This window comes from Dama dama, chromosome 17 (assembly GCF_033118175.1).
Source record: "Dama dama isolate Ldn47 chromosome 17, ASM3311817v1, whole genome shotgun sequence".
Taxonomy (NCBI): Eukaryota; Metazoa; Chordata; class Mammalia; order Artiodactyla; family Cervidae; genus Dama; species Dama dama.
The window spans coordinates 32,691,314-32,706,571 of record NC_083697.1 but is presented as its reverse complement, the minus strand read 5'-3'; the positions used below and the strand labels follow the sequence as shown (position 1 = coordinate 32,706,571).

At 39.6% G+C, this 15,258-nt stretch overlaps 1 pseudogene; it reads left to right on the top strand.

Moving 5' to 3' along the window:
- Positions 1 to 221: 221 nt before the first annotated feature.
- On the top strand, positions 222 to 322 carry LOC133071989 (U6 spliceosomal RNA; annotated as a pseudogene).
- The last annotated feature ends 14,936 nt before the right edge of the window (positions 323 to 15,258 follow it).

Here is a 15,258-nt window from a genome sequence, read left to right as displayed (position 1 = left end):
CAACTCTTTGCGACCCCATGGACTGAAGCCCACCAGGCTCCTCTGTCCATGGAATTTTCCAAGCAAGAATATTGGAGTGAGTGGCCATCTCCTTCTTCAGGAGATCTTCCTGACCCAGGGATCAAACCCTTGTCTCTTATGTCTCCTGCTTTGGCAAGCAGATTCTTTACCACCACACCACCTGGGAAGCCTATACTTCAATAAAAAAATTAAGGAAGCACTTGCTTCAGCAGCACTTATACTAAAATTGGAACAACAGAGTAGATTAGCATGGCTTCTGCACAAGGATGACACACAAATTTGTGAAATATTCAATATTTTTTAATTAATGAAAATAAATTTAATTACTACTGACTATAAAAAAATTGACTACTTTTGTATTTTAAAAAATGAAGCAATCATAAGATTGGAGAGTACAATTATGGATAATTGAAGCAGGCTAAGATTGTTCTGTGTTTGAAAAATAAAAGCACCAAATAGGTTAAAATATGTAAGAGATATTTGTAGTTAAATGTTATGCTGAAAAAGTAAGGATTATAACTAATAGACAAAGTACATAATCAATAGTAAATTACTCAGCAGATAAAAAGTACAGAACAGAAAACTTTGGGACCCAAAAAAGGCAGAAAAAAAATCAACAGAAAAAGAAAGGTAGGCATAAAATTTAAGATGGTTAAAATCATTGCAGATATACTAGAAAGAGTAGTCAGTGAGATTATTAGGTTGGATTAAAGCAACAAATCTTGCTCCATGTTGCTAACAATACACTAAATTAAAAGTCCACACACAAAAGCTGAAAATAAAACATAAAGATACTAGACAAAGAGAGTTATTTTAACAATATATGATTTGAAAAAGTCACATTTCAAAAAAATTTTTCAAGATTAATGAAAAGGAAAAAAACCACACACTTGGAGAAAATATTTGCAAAAGACTCATCTGATAAAGGACTATTATCCAAAATACATGAAGAACTCAAAATTCAGCAATAACAACCTGATTAAAACATGGGCCATTAAAAAGGAATGAATATGAGTCAGTTCTAGTAAGGTGGATGAATCTAGAACCTGTTTTACAGAGTGAAGTAAGGCAGAAAGAGAAAAGCAAATATGGTGTGTTAATTCATATACAGGGCTTCCCATGTGGCGCTAGTGTAAAGAACCTACCTGTCAATGCCCCAAACATAAGAGACTCAATCCCTGGACTAGAAAGATCCCCTGAAGGAGGGCACCATAACCCACTCTTGCCTGGAGAATCCCATGGACAGAGAAGCCTGGTGGGTTACAATCCATAGGGCCACAAAGAGTCGGACATGACTGAAGCGACTCAGCAGGCATGTGGCATGCAACGCATATTATGGAATCTAGAAAAATGAGCTCATTTGCAGGGCAGGGATAGAGAACAGACTTGTGGACACGGTTGGTCGGGGTGGCAAATTGAGAGAGACGCATTGGAACATGTACATTACCATATGTAAAATAGATAATGCGAAGTTCCGGTATAACACAAGGAGCTCAACCCCGTGCTCTGTGACCACCTAGAGGAGTGGGATGGTTTGTGGGGTGGGAAGGAGGTTCAAGAGGGAGGAGACATGTACGTAATTATGGCTGATTCTCATTGTTGTATGGCAAAAACCAACAGAACATTGTAAAGCAATTATCTTCTGATTAAAAACAAAATTTAAAAAATGTATGGGCCAAAAATCTGAACAGATACTTGTTAAAAATATACAGGTGACAAATTGCCTATGAAAGGATGCTCCACATCATATGTCACTAGAGCTTGGCATGTTAAAACAATGCTGAGATATCATTGCATACATATTAAAATGGCCAAAATCAGAAACACTGACAATATCAAATGCTGGAAACTATGTGGAGTAACAGAAACTCTCACGTATCACTGTTGGGAATGCAAAATGATACAGCCACGTTGGAGGACTTTTGGAAGTTGGCAACTTCTTACAAAGGTACACATATTCTTACTAATTATCCAATCATCGTGATCCTTGGTATTCATCCAGAGGAGTTGAAAACTTACACATAGGTGTTTATAGTCAAAGGTGTTCTTTTAAAAAAAAAAAAATTATTTATGGCTGCATCAGGTCTTTGTTGTGGCACTCAAGATCTTTCCTTGCAGCACATGGTTTCTTGGTTGCGGTGCACAGGCTTCTCTCTAGTTGTGGCACTTGGGCTCCAGAGCATGGGTTCAGTAGTTGTGGCAAGTGGGCTTAGGTGCCCTACAGTATATGGGATCTTAATTCCCCCACCAGGGATCAAACCCACACCCCCTACATGGGAAGGAGGACTCTTAACCATTGGACCATCAGGGAAGTCCCCACAGGTGTTTATGCTGCTGCTGCTGCTGCTAAATCGCTTCAGTGGTGTCCGACTCTGTGCGACCCCATAGACAGCAGCCCACCAGGCTCCCCCATCCCTGGGATTCTCCAGGAAAGAACACTGGAGTGGGTTGCCATTTCCTTCTCCAATGCATGAAAGTGAAAAGTGAAAGTGAAGTCGCTCAGTTGTGTCCGACTCTTCGCGACCCCATGGACTGCAGCCTACCAGGCTCCTCCATCCATCGGATTTTCCAGGCGAGAGTACTGGAGTGGGGTGCCATTGTCAGTTTATAGTTGGTCATAACTGCCAAACCTTGTAAGCAACAAAGTATTTCATTCAGTAAATGAACAAACTGTGGTAGAGCCAGACAACAGATTGTTATGCAGCACTAAACAGAAATGAACTATTAAATGATGCAAACACACAGGAGAACATGAAATGCATATTACTAAGTGAAAGATAGCAATCTGGAAAAGATACATACTATACAGTTCCAATTATATGAGTTTTTTTTGAAAAGGCAGAAACACGGAGACAATAAAAAGTTCAGGGATTGCCAGAAGTCAGGGGGACAGGGATGAATACACAGAGCACAGAGGAATTTTTTATAATAATGAATATTTGTTGTTATACTCACACTGTCTGTGCTGTGCAGTCACTTCAGTTGCATCTGACTCTGGGCAACCCTGTGGACTGTAGCCTTCCAGGCTCTTCTGTCCATGGGATTCTCCAAGCAAGAAAACTGGAGTGGGTTGCCATGTCCTCTTCCAGTGATGCATACATTATACCTTTGTCCAAACCCACAGAATGTATAACACCAAGCATAAACCCAAAGTTACCATTCTGGTGAGTGATGTTGCTAATGGGGGGAGCTATGCACGTGTGGAGAAGAGGGTATATGAGAAGTCTCTGTATCATCCTCTCAGTTTTGTTGTAAACCTCAAACTGCTCTAAAAAATAGTCTTATAAAATACAATGTTGATGCAATGTGTCTTTACAGATCTAGATTGGCTTCAGACTTCTGACTCACTTCCTATTTATGTGGCTTCTGAGACTGATTCTCCTTTCTTTCCAGAGATTTTGAAATCCTTTCCTGCTGATGCCTAGCAGAACTGGCATTATTGCTTACAGCTAAGATTCCTGATTAATACAGCTCTAAGGTCCAATTCACCTGGAAATTAGAGTTTATCATATAGTCTCTGGTGAGAAACAAAGACAGTGCCTTTGGGGTCTATTGTTGAGAATCTAAGTATTGTAGCATAGGCAAGAGTTTGAAGAATCAAAAAGTATGTGCACTTACATTGACACTCCACTGAAATGGCTCTCTCTATGATATTTTACTGCTAAATCCAGTGGCCTCTGTTCTCAGAACTGACCTTTAGCCACATTTGAAACTGTTCACCAGTCCTTCCCTCTGGAAACTCTATTATGCCTTGACAGAGAGCATTTCAAGGACAGAGATTAAGCAGGATTATCTTTGTATTTCCAGCACATTGCATTCTGCTTGATACCTGGCACTCAGGGAGATTTCAATAAATGAATGAATAAGTGAATGAAAGAATACATATTGTATTTTTACCTGTTAACTAAAGGAGAAAGTCTAATTGAATAAAGCACACAGGAAAATGTTAATTAAATAGTGAAAAAGTAATAGTAACTCATCTTGAATGTTTTTGGTCCATTTTAATTGTAGTGATTAATAATGGTATATAAGCAAATTGTGGATTAATACAAAAATAATATAGATAACTTTCTTCTAACTAAAATATATCAGTGGGATTGGCCTGTTAACATATATTGATTTATCAATTAAATTGGTGAATAAAAAGATAATGAAGGAGCTTAAAAAATGGCATGCAGTTGTCAAGGTCCCAAGGAACATCAAAAGGCCTGGTGGATGCTCTGTTAATCATGCAGGTCTCTGTCTCAACAAAATCAAAAGTGCCCTTGCTGCTTTCACAATACCACCTCATTTTGTTTGGATCTTCAAAGATCACCCGATTGATGTTTACCACACCTCGATCAAGATCTGAAGAAAAAGTGATTTCCTCCTGGACAAAACTGAACTAACTCTTGGGAGATTTTTAGTTTGTACTTATACTGAGGTCAAACATGCACCCCCTAACCAGATATCAATCTCAGAGAATGACTGATCAGGAACTAGGGTAAGAAAACTATAGCCTATGGACCAAATCCAGCCCTTCATCTGTTTCACAAATAAAATTTTATTGGGAAACAGTCATGTTCTTTTTTTTTTCACGTATTGTCTATGGCTGCTTTTATTTTACAATGGCGAAGTTGAGTAGTTGGGACAAACACGTTGGGTTGGCCAAAAGGTTCGCTGGGTTTTTTCCGTAGGATGGCTCTAGTAGCACTTAGGTATCTTCATTAATTCTAAACAGTTTTGTTAGATTGTATTATGACAGTTGTCACATCGGCGTGCATAAAAAACTCACCAAAGTTAGCAAATTTTTGTGCAGCCATTTTAATATTGAAGATGGAATTTTAAAAAGCAAACTTTTCGGCATATTATTTTTTTATTTTTTCAAGAAAGGTAAAAACACAACTGAAACATACAAAAAAAAAAAATTGTGCAGTGTATGGAGAAGGTGCTGTGACTGATCAGAATGAATCACTGTCTGCACACCTGAAACTTACACAATATTGTAAATCAACTATTTTTCAACAAAAAATTTTAAAAGTAAAAGATATACAGAGAGCAGAGAGGAGAGGTCTAATTTAGATTTCTAGACTTGTACCAAAAGCCCCTGAAAATAGGAATTCTCTCCATTCCAACATCGGAGCTGAAGTTTCTCCCTCGACCCGCCTTTACCACACCCTGCCCCTAGTTCTTTATAATCAGGGCTGGTAACTGTGAACAGTTGATCGTAAGTAGATTTTGTAGTTAAAAACCCATGGTATGTCAGAATTCCACAACCACTCGTACATCATGTATCCTAATTCTTTATCCTAGGTTCTCACTTTTTCAAAAATAATGGTCTTTTTATCGACAGTCCTTCTCCTTCTGACAACTGTTGGTCAATCTGTTTCTGTTCCTATTTTTCACAAATATCTTAATGTAATACTTCCTTACGTACCTGTTCTTAGCACTATTTTCTCCCAGCTTCACACTTGCTCATGCATCATTTATCTGCTTCCATAGCTCCCATCGTCATCTGTACCGCTAATTTCCTCTTGCTTTGACCTTTCCTTTAAGCCTCACACCTGCATTTCCAAATGCTGTACATCTTCATGTGGGTGTATTGCTTTCCTACTCACACTTGTCCGGTTTGACATCTAAATCATTTTCTCTGCCCACAAAAACAAACCATAAAGTACATACAAAAATAGAGCAGCTATTCATTGTTTACACTCCCTAACTTAGTTAATTACATCACTCTCCTACTGGTTGCTGAAGCTAGAAACAAGAGGACCCTCTAAACTTTCTACATCTATTCAAACTTAAAATTCTGAGGATTCTTGAATTTTAAGTGTGTTTAGAAATCAACTTCTGCATGTCATCTCCATCACTTTATTTTGTAACTTCTTCACTGAATAACTTTAAAATAGTTGTAAACTATGTTCCTGTCTTTGGTGGATTATTTTTCTAATTCATCCTTCATGTTGTTCCCAGCCTTACCTTATTGTTACAAATCTGATCATGAAACATCTCTGTTCAAAAATCTTCAAAATTCTCTATTGACCTACAAAAAGTAAAAATGGGGCGGCATTCAAAGCTAATCATGCCTTGAGCTATCATCTTTTCAGATTTATTTCCAACTAAACATCAGTGTGAAACTTAAGCTCTTATAATATTGAATTAGTTTCCAGACATATCTGTGGCATAAAAGTTGAGTCATTCTCCCCACCCACACCCCTGGACCGACCATCCTAAATTCATTTGAGAAACAATAGGTGGTCATGGTTTGGCTGACAATTAGATTTTGGTTTGCTAAGAATACTAAACAAGCTGGCTAGAGAGAGGGGATGGGGGAAAAGAGGACTGAGCAAGGTGATTAGAAAAGTTGCTGAGGAAGGACTAAGGAAATTATAAGAAAGAGAAAAAGAGCAGAGTTTTAGGTTATTTTGCTATATGACTTCTCCCTCTGTTTGCCTGGGCTTCGGTGGTGGTTAAGATGGTAAAGAATATGCCTGCAATGCAGGAGACCCGGGTTTGATCCCTGGGTTGGGAAGATTCCCCTGGAGAAGGAAATGGCAATTCACTCCAGTATTCTTGCCTCGAGAATCCCATGGACAGAGGAGCCTAGTGGGCTATAGTCCATAGGGTCACAAAGAGTCAGGCTATAGTCGATAGGGTCAGAAAGAATCAGACACGGCTGAGTGACTAACACTTCACTTTTCTGTTTTCTCATTAAATCTTTAGTAAAGCTATGTTTCTAAGCAGTTCTCCCATAGTCAGATTTATTTAAGGGCTAAAATCAAGTGGCCTGGCTTGGAGGTGTGCCTGAGGCTAGTCCAAAAAGAGTTTTGGATTCCACTTAACTGTGTATATGTTCACTTTCATTTTTATATTGTAAGTTTCCTTGAAGGCATGAATCATGTTTTATAGTAACTATCTCTGTTCGTGCAATCGATTTGGATTCTATCCATCTGTAACTTGTATTTTTCCAACAATTTCTATTTTAATATTATCTCTGTGCTCTATTCTCCCAACCCTTCATAGTATGATCAGCTGGACAAATGAATTGGCTCTCTCTTCCACCATTTCTTATCTCCTATCTTATCCTATGACTGTCCCTAGCATAGCACATGCTCAGAAGAGCTCCTTAAGTTTATTCATTCACTCCCTGAATCAGAAGTCTAGAGCTATTAAGATTCTTTTGAAAACAGCTGTTCCATTAGACATCCTTCCCACCACTAAACACCAGTTGTTGGATGTACCCTTCTCCCATTAAACAGCATTAGATATGAGACATTTTTAATGAGGCTTGTGATATTCTGTCTTTAAAGCTCTCTTCCAGGGCACTAAAGTAGAGCATGCAATTGATGTTTAAAAGAAAAGCATTCCAGACACAGTTCTAACAGTGCCAGTTTACAAGAAAGACAAAAATCCTTGTTCTTACTATTGTTACATTCTAGCACAGGGAGAAAACAAACAAATAAAACAAGAAAATAACAGATAATAATAAGGCTATAAAGACAGTAAATTAGAGCGATGTGATGGAGTAACTGCTTCAGATTTGTTGGTTTGTGTACATTATAGAAGCGAGGCAACTGAGTTCCTTTGTGATAATTGAGCTGTGACCTGAATAATAAGAAGGAAGCAGTTATGGAAAGAGCATTCCTGGCTCGGGGAACAGCTAGTTTAACGGCTCTGAGGCAGGAATGAACTTGGCATTTTCAGGAAACAGAAAGAAAGTCAGTGAGGGGGGAAAGGGTTTAAAATGATGACAGAAATGGAAGCAAGATCGATTACATGAGGGCTGGTGAGCCAAGGTAAAGAATTTGGGCCTTCTAAGTGAGGTAGGATGTTTTGGAGGGAGGAGGGACTCAGCAGGGGAACGATGGATCTGATTTACATTCTATAATGATGACTCCAGCAGCTATGTAGAGGTTAGAATGTAAGTGGGCAAGAGAAAAGGCCAGAGACCCTCAGAGAAATCAAGGTACGAGAAGATGGCGGTTTGGACCAGGGTTGTATATCAGAGATAAAAGTGGGCAGATGTGAAATAATGTTTGGAAAGAAGGAGAATCAGAGGGATTGGATAGAGGGCAGCGAGAAGAAACAGAGAATGAAACAGAAGAGTGCGTTCCAGGTATTTGGTTTAAGCAAAATAAGATAGTAAAGATTAGCGGAAAAAGCAGATTGGGGATGAAAGGACAATTAAAATTTCTTTTTTGGCCATATCAAATTCGAAGTGCTAATAAGAAAAGAAAGTATGGTAGGTGAATGGATATGCAAATCTGGAACTCAAGATCAAGATCAGGGATGACATATAGCCTTGGGGCTTAAATAAATGGGGAGACTGTGTAAAGGAGACAAAGGGAGAGAAAGATGGAGAGAGAAGAGGGACCACCTCATTTTGAGAGGTGAGCAGAGCAGAAAGAGCTCCAAGAAAAGGGGAAAAGCAGAGCATGAACTCCTCTTGTTCACTGAGTTCCAGACTCCTACATCCAATGTCTGCTTTATAATCGTTCCCAAACAACCAACAAGATATCCCTTTCCTGTGTTACTGTTGAAGAAATTCTAGGACTTGCCTGTGAGCCACTAATCCAATATGCTTATGTGTTCTAAGAAGACAAGTGTTCCCAATGACTTCCTTCCTTTGACTGGTCCCACTGCTGCTGCAAACCAACGCCGGTTCTTTCTGAACTCCACTACCCAAGTCTGGCTTCTGAATGTACGTTTTCCCTGATAGTATAAGCCCTGGTGTGCTTTTTGTTTGGGGGGACTTTTGTATTTTGTTTCTGTCTTTAACATTTTATGCCTGTTTAATTTCCATCTTAGTACCTGAAGACCTTCTTAAAGGAAGTAGGTTAGATAAAAAAATATCTTAAGCATATAGCTTAATCTTCACCACTCACTGTAAGTGTAATCCTTGGTAAATACTTGAAACTCATATCAATTTTACCTCACTTCTAAAATATGTGCCAAAAGTTATGGAAAATATATTAAGTGAATGAATGAATTTAACTTATACATAGTACTTACCTGAAGACCAAAAGTTGGATCATCTGTCTTCTAGTGTAAAAGTCATTGTTATAGCTATTGTCTGCACATAGCTGGTGCTTATATACAATAATAACTGTGCTGCAATGAGACTTTTTTAGCATAAGAGTCTTTACTGAGTGGTGTGAGAAAGCGCAGTCACCCCAAAATCACTGTTTTAATGTTTTACTGTGGACCATGCTGCCAAAACCAAAAGTTCCTCCTCTTCATCCTACTCAAAGAATATAATTTCCAAAATGGAATGAGCAAAACAAAACCATGAGGAGCAAGAATAAAATATTAGGACTTCCCTGGTGGCTCAGTGGTAAAGAATTTTCCTTCCAATACAGGGAGACATGGGTTTGATCCCTGGTCTGGGAAAATCCCACATGCCTTGGAGCAACTACAGAGCTTGTGCTCTAGAGCCTGGGAGCTGTGATGACTATAGCCGATCTGCCCTAGAGCCCAGGCTCTGCGACAGGAGGAGCCACGGCAATGAGAAGCCCATGCTCCGCAGCTGGCCCCCGCCTGCCGCAAATACAGAGGGACAAAAAGACCCGAGCAGCAATGGAGATCCAGCACAGCCAAAACAAATTTGCAAAAATTTTTTAAAAAGACAATGCAGGGGCACGGGCTCCATCCCTCGTTGGGGAGCAAAGATCTTCCATGCTGCAGAGCGTGGCCAAAAATAAAGATTAAAAGCAGGGGAAAAAAAGAAGAATAAAATATTAGTCCTGACACATTTATTTTGTATCTAAAAAATATGAAGAGATTTATGCTTGTCTAATACTTAATGTGCTGACTGGCACTGCTGTCTCATTGGCTCCGTAAGTCAAATACATGGCATAAATGTGCTACAAACTGATTTCCTCTCCACGTATGATATGTACCACAGTTTATGTGCTACACAGAATGTCAGTGTGATTAATTTTTTAAATAAAATAATATCTTTAAAATGATAGTGGCGCCTTGTAATGAGCAAGGGCTGACCATTAAAATCTTTTTACCACAGAGTAGCCAGTTTACTGGTTTTCCTATAGAAAGAACTATCCAATTAAAAGCTGAATAATACTTATCTGTAAGTAACTTGAAAGTTCGGTTCAGTTGCTCAGTCATGTCTGACTTTTTGCGACCCTATGAATTGCAACAAGCCAGGCCTCCCTGTCCATCACAAACTCCTGGAGTTTACTCAAACTCATGCCCATCGAGTCGGTCATGCCATCCAGCATCTCATCCTCTGTCACCCCCTTCTCCTCCTGCCCCCAATCTCTCCCAGCATGAGGGTCTTTTCCAGAGTCAACTCTTCGCATGAGGTGGCCAAAGTACTGAAGTTTCAGCTTCAGCATCAGTCTTTCCAATGAACACCCAGGACTGATCTCCTTCAGGATGGACTGGTTGGATCTCCTTGCAGTCCAAGGGACTCTCAAGAGTCTTCTCCAACACCACAGTTCAAAAGCATCAATTTTTCAGCACTCAGCTTTCTTCATGGTCCAACTCTCACATGCATACATGACCACTGGAAAAACCATAGCCTTGGCCAGACGGACCTTTGTTGGCAAAGTAATGTCTCTGTTTTTTAATATGCTATCTAGGTTGGTCATAACTTTCCTTCCAAGGAGTAAGCATCTTTTAATTTCATGGCTGCAGTCATCATCCGCAGTGATTTTGGAGCCCAAAAAAAATAAAGTCTGACACTGTTTCCACTGTCTCCCCATCTATTTCCCATGAGGTGATGGGACCAGATGCTATGATCTTAGTTTTCTGAATGTTGAGCTTTAGGCCAACTTTTTCACTCTTCTCTTTCACTTTCATCAAAAGGTTTTTTAGTTTTTCTTCACTCTCTGCCATAAGGGTGGTGTCATCTGCATATCTGAGGTTACTGATATTTCTCCCGGCAATCTTGACTCCAGCTTGTGATTTTTCCAGCCCAGCATTTCTCATGATGTACTCTGCATATAAGTTAAATAAACAGGGTAACAATATACAGCCTTGACATACTCCTTTTCCTATTTGGAACCAGTCTGTTGTTCCAGTCCAGTTCTAACTGTTGCTTCCTGACCTATACACAGGTTTCTCAAGAGGCAGGTCAAGTGGTCTGGTATTCCCATTTCTTTCAGAATTTCCACAGTTTATTGTGATCCACACAGTCGAAGGCTTTGGTGTAGTCAATAAAGCAGAAATAGATGTTTTTCTGGAACTCTCTTGCTTTTTCGATGATCCAGCGGATATTGGCAATTTGATCTCTGGTTCCTCGGACTTTTCTAAAACCAGCTTGAACATCTGGAATTTCTCGGTTCACGTATTGCTGAAGCCTGGCTTGGAGAATTTTGAGCATTACTTTACTAGCGTGTGAGATGAGTGCAATTGTGCGGTAGTTTGAGCATTCTTTGGGATTGCCTTTCTTAGGGATTGGAATGAAAACTGACCTTTTCCAGTCCTGTGGCCACTGCAGAGTTTTACAAATTTGTTGGCATATTGAGTGCAGCACTTTCACAGCATCATCTTTCAAGATATGAAATAGCTCAACTGGAATTCTATCACCTCCACTAGCTTTGTTCATAGTGATGCTTTCTAAGGCCCACTTGACTTCACATTCCAGGATGTCTGGCTCTAGGTCAGTGATCACACCATTGTGATTATCTGGGTTGTGAAGATCTTTTTTGCACAGTTCTGTGTATTCTTGCCACCTCTTCTTAATATCTTCTGCTTCTGTTAGGTCCATACCTTTTCGCTCCTTTATCGAACCCATCTTTGCCTGAAATGTTCCCTTTGATATCTCTAATTTTCTTGAAGAGATCTCTAGTCTTTCCCATTCTGTTGTTTTCCTCTATTTCTTTGCATTGATCACTGAGGAAGGCTTTCTTATCTCTCCTGGCTATTCTTTGGAACTCTGCATTCAAATGGGAATATCTTTCCTTTTCTCCTTTGCTTTTCGCTTCTCTTCTTTTCACAGCTATTTGTAAGGCCTCCTCAGACAACCATTTTGCCTTTTTGCATTTCTTTTCCATGGGGATGGTCTTGATCCCTGTCTCCTGTACACTGTCACGAACCTCCATCCATAGTTTATCAGGCTCTCTGTCTATCAGATCTAGTCCCTTAAGTCTATTTCTCACTTCCACTGTATATTCATAAGGGATTTGATTTAGGTCATACCTGAATGGTCTAGTGGTTTTCCCTACTTTCTTCAGTTTAAGTCTGAATTTGGCAATAAGGGGTTCATGATCTGAGCCACAGTCAGCTCCTGGTCTTGTTTTTGCTGACTGTAAAGAGCTTCTCCATCTTTGGCTGCAAAGAATATAATCAATCTGATTTCGGTGTTGACCATCTGGTGATGTCCATGTGTAGAGTCTTCTCTTGTGTTGTTGGAAGAGGGTGTTTGCTATGACTAGTGCATTCTCTTGGCAAAACTCTATTAGCCTTTGCCCTGCTTCATTCCGTACTCCAAGGCCAAATTTGCCTGTTACTCCAGGTGTTTCTTGACTTCCTACTTATGCATTCCAGTCCCCTATTATGAAAAGGACATCTTTTTTGGGTGTTAGTTCTAAAAGGTCCTGTAGGTCTTCATAGAACCGTTCAACTTCAGCTTCTTCAGCATTACTGGTTGGGGCATAGGCTTGGATTACCATGATATTGAATGGTTTGCCTTGGAAACGAACAGAGATCATTCTGTCATTTTTTAGATTGCATCCAAGTACTGCATTTCAGACTCTGTTGTTGACCATGATGGCCAATCCATTTCTTCTAAGGGATTCCTGCCCACAGTAGTAGATATAATGGTCATCCGAGTTAAATTCACCCATTCCAGTCCATTTTACATTCAAGGTCAGGAGAGGCGGCCTGAGAAGATACCCTCTTGTCTAAACTTGACAAGTGTGCCCAATATGCTAACCTTTTCTATGAACATAAGTAATGGTCAGATATATTTGAAAAAATAATGCTCAACCACTTTCTTCAAGGTAAGTGTGACATTTTTAATAATGAAGGAGAAAGTAACTGCTGTTTCCAAAGACACTTGGGCTAAGGAGAGAGCATTTTTAAAATAGACACTTGGAAATGTTCCACTGTTATGTAATTTTGTTGTTGAAAACAATTTAAATGTAAAACTCTTAATATCTGCACACAAAAACTTGGAAATTGAATTTTTTTGGACTGTTTTTTGAAAATCTTCTGTAAAGATCTTCTTTTTAATCTTGCTTAAAAAAAAAGTAGTTTCAATGGGTTTTTAATCCATTTCTTAAAAAATATGAAAATGCAATAACTTCTGATTGGCTTATAAGAAGGGCTGACTGATATTGGGGATTACATATATTGGGGATGATATATGTCAGCTAGTTGAATTTCAACAAAACCCTTCTCATAATTGGGTTTGAAAAATTAGCATCATGATTTAGCAGGCACAGCTAATGGTGCACTTCTTCCATCTCCCTGTACTTATTTTTGTGAGAAAGCTCCTTCAGCTAAAATAGCCATTAGGACCAACATGGAAATAAACTGAACTTAGAACCAGACCTCTGAGCCACTGTATCACAAGATATTAAAATAAGATTTGTTTAACTGACAAGAAATTGTCAACCAAATTGCTGTCACCAAAAAGGGCAAGGAAGTTGATCTATCGATAAATAGAATAAAATAATAGGAATGCTATTATTTAATCTCTTAATCTAATCATTATTAATTTCTATTTTAAATTCTACAAAGTACACATTACAGTAGAGTATTTATACATAATTAATAATTATGTTATTATCATATATTAGAATGTTAAAAAAAATTAGGGATGCATAATCAAAAAGAAATATGGAAATCACTGCTTTAGTACAACTAGACCCTCAAGTACATCATACCTCAAGTTCCTCTTTATTTCAGTCATCTTTGGAAGTTCAAGTCCCTCCATCTTCCATTACAACCTGCTCTTCCATACCTACACTGCTCTGTTATCTGCTAACGTGACTGAATCCCACTCCCATCTCAGCCTTTCCACTCTGCCAAGAAGTTTGAGTCTGAATGAAAAAGTTTCTTGTGGTAGCTAATTGACATTGATGGCTACTGCTACCAATAGATCACAAATCCTGGCATTGACATCATTGTAAGATTCCTCTCCTGAATCTGGACTGGCCCCATGACTCACTCACTTTAATCAACAGGACGTGGTAGAAATGATGATGTGCCAGTTCTGGGAATAAACCTTAAGGTCTGCAAGAGTCCACTTTTGTGTTTTAGGAAAGCCTAAGCTGACAGGTTAGATGTCTAGCTATACTCCTGGTAAGTTCATGTGAAGAGGGAGAGACCCTGAGATGAAAAAGAAGAGTGACAGACAGACAGGCATTGACATGCCAACTGAGCCCAGATTTCCTGTCTTCTCCACTAAGACACCAGATATGTGAATCAGTGAATTGGATTTTCCAGACCAATCATAGCTCCTAATGGTTTCAGCCCCATATGACATCATGTGAATCAGAAGAATCACCCAGCTGAGCCCAATCAACCTAAAGTATCTCGAGAGATAATAAAATTGCTGTTTTAAGCCATTGAGTTTGTCATGGTTTATTAAGCAGCAATTGATAACAAAACCCTGTTACTTTCTCAATCTTATGGAAATTTTCACTTCCATCTTTTAACTGAGAACTAACCTTCTAGTTCAGAGAAGGCAACGGCACCCCACTCCAGTACTCTTGCCTAGAAAATCCCATGGACAGAGGAGCCTGGTAGGCTGCAGTCCATGAGGTTGCTAAGAGTCGGACACAAATGAGTGACTTCACTTTCACTTTCATGCCCTGGAGAAGGAAATGGCAACCCACTCCTGTGTTCCTGCCTGGAGAATCCCAAGGACGGGAGAGCCTGGTGGGCTGCCGTCTATGGGGTCGCACAGAGTCGGACACGACTGAAGTGACTTAGCAGCAGCAGTAGCAGCAAACTCCTAGTTGAGGACACTTTACCCTACAGGCCTCTCGAGTGACATCTGCTTTTCCCCTCACCCTCCACCTACTGCAGAGCCAATAGATAGAGGAGGTGTTTTCCTCACTCCCCACTGTCCTCCTGCAGGAACCTCTGCTCTCTGAAGCCATGACATCTGGCTATATCCCTCTCTAAATCACGTTGCTGCCATCTGCTGATGTCTTGGCTGTTCTTCTTTATTAGTAGATGACCTAGCCCCTGGCTCACACTCCACTCCTGTATTTGTCAGGATGCTCTGTGATTTCACCCTGCATGTAGATGATCCAGCCTAGAACTTTCCTCTCAATTCCTTGA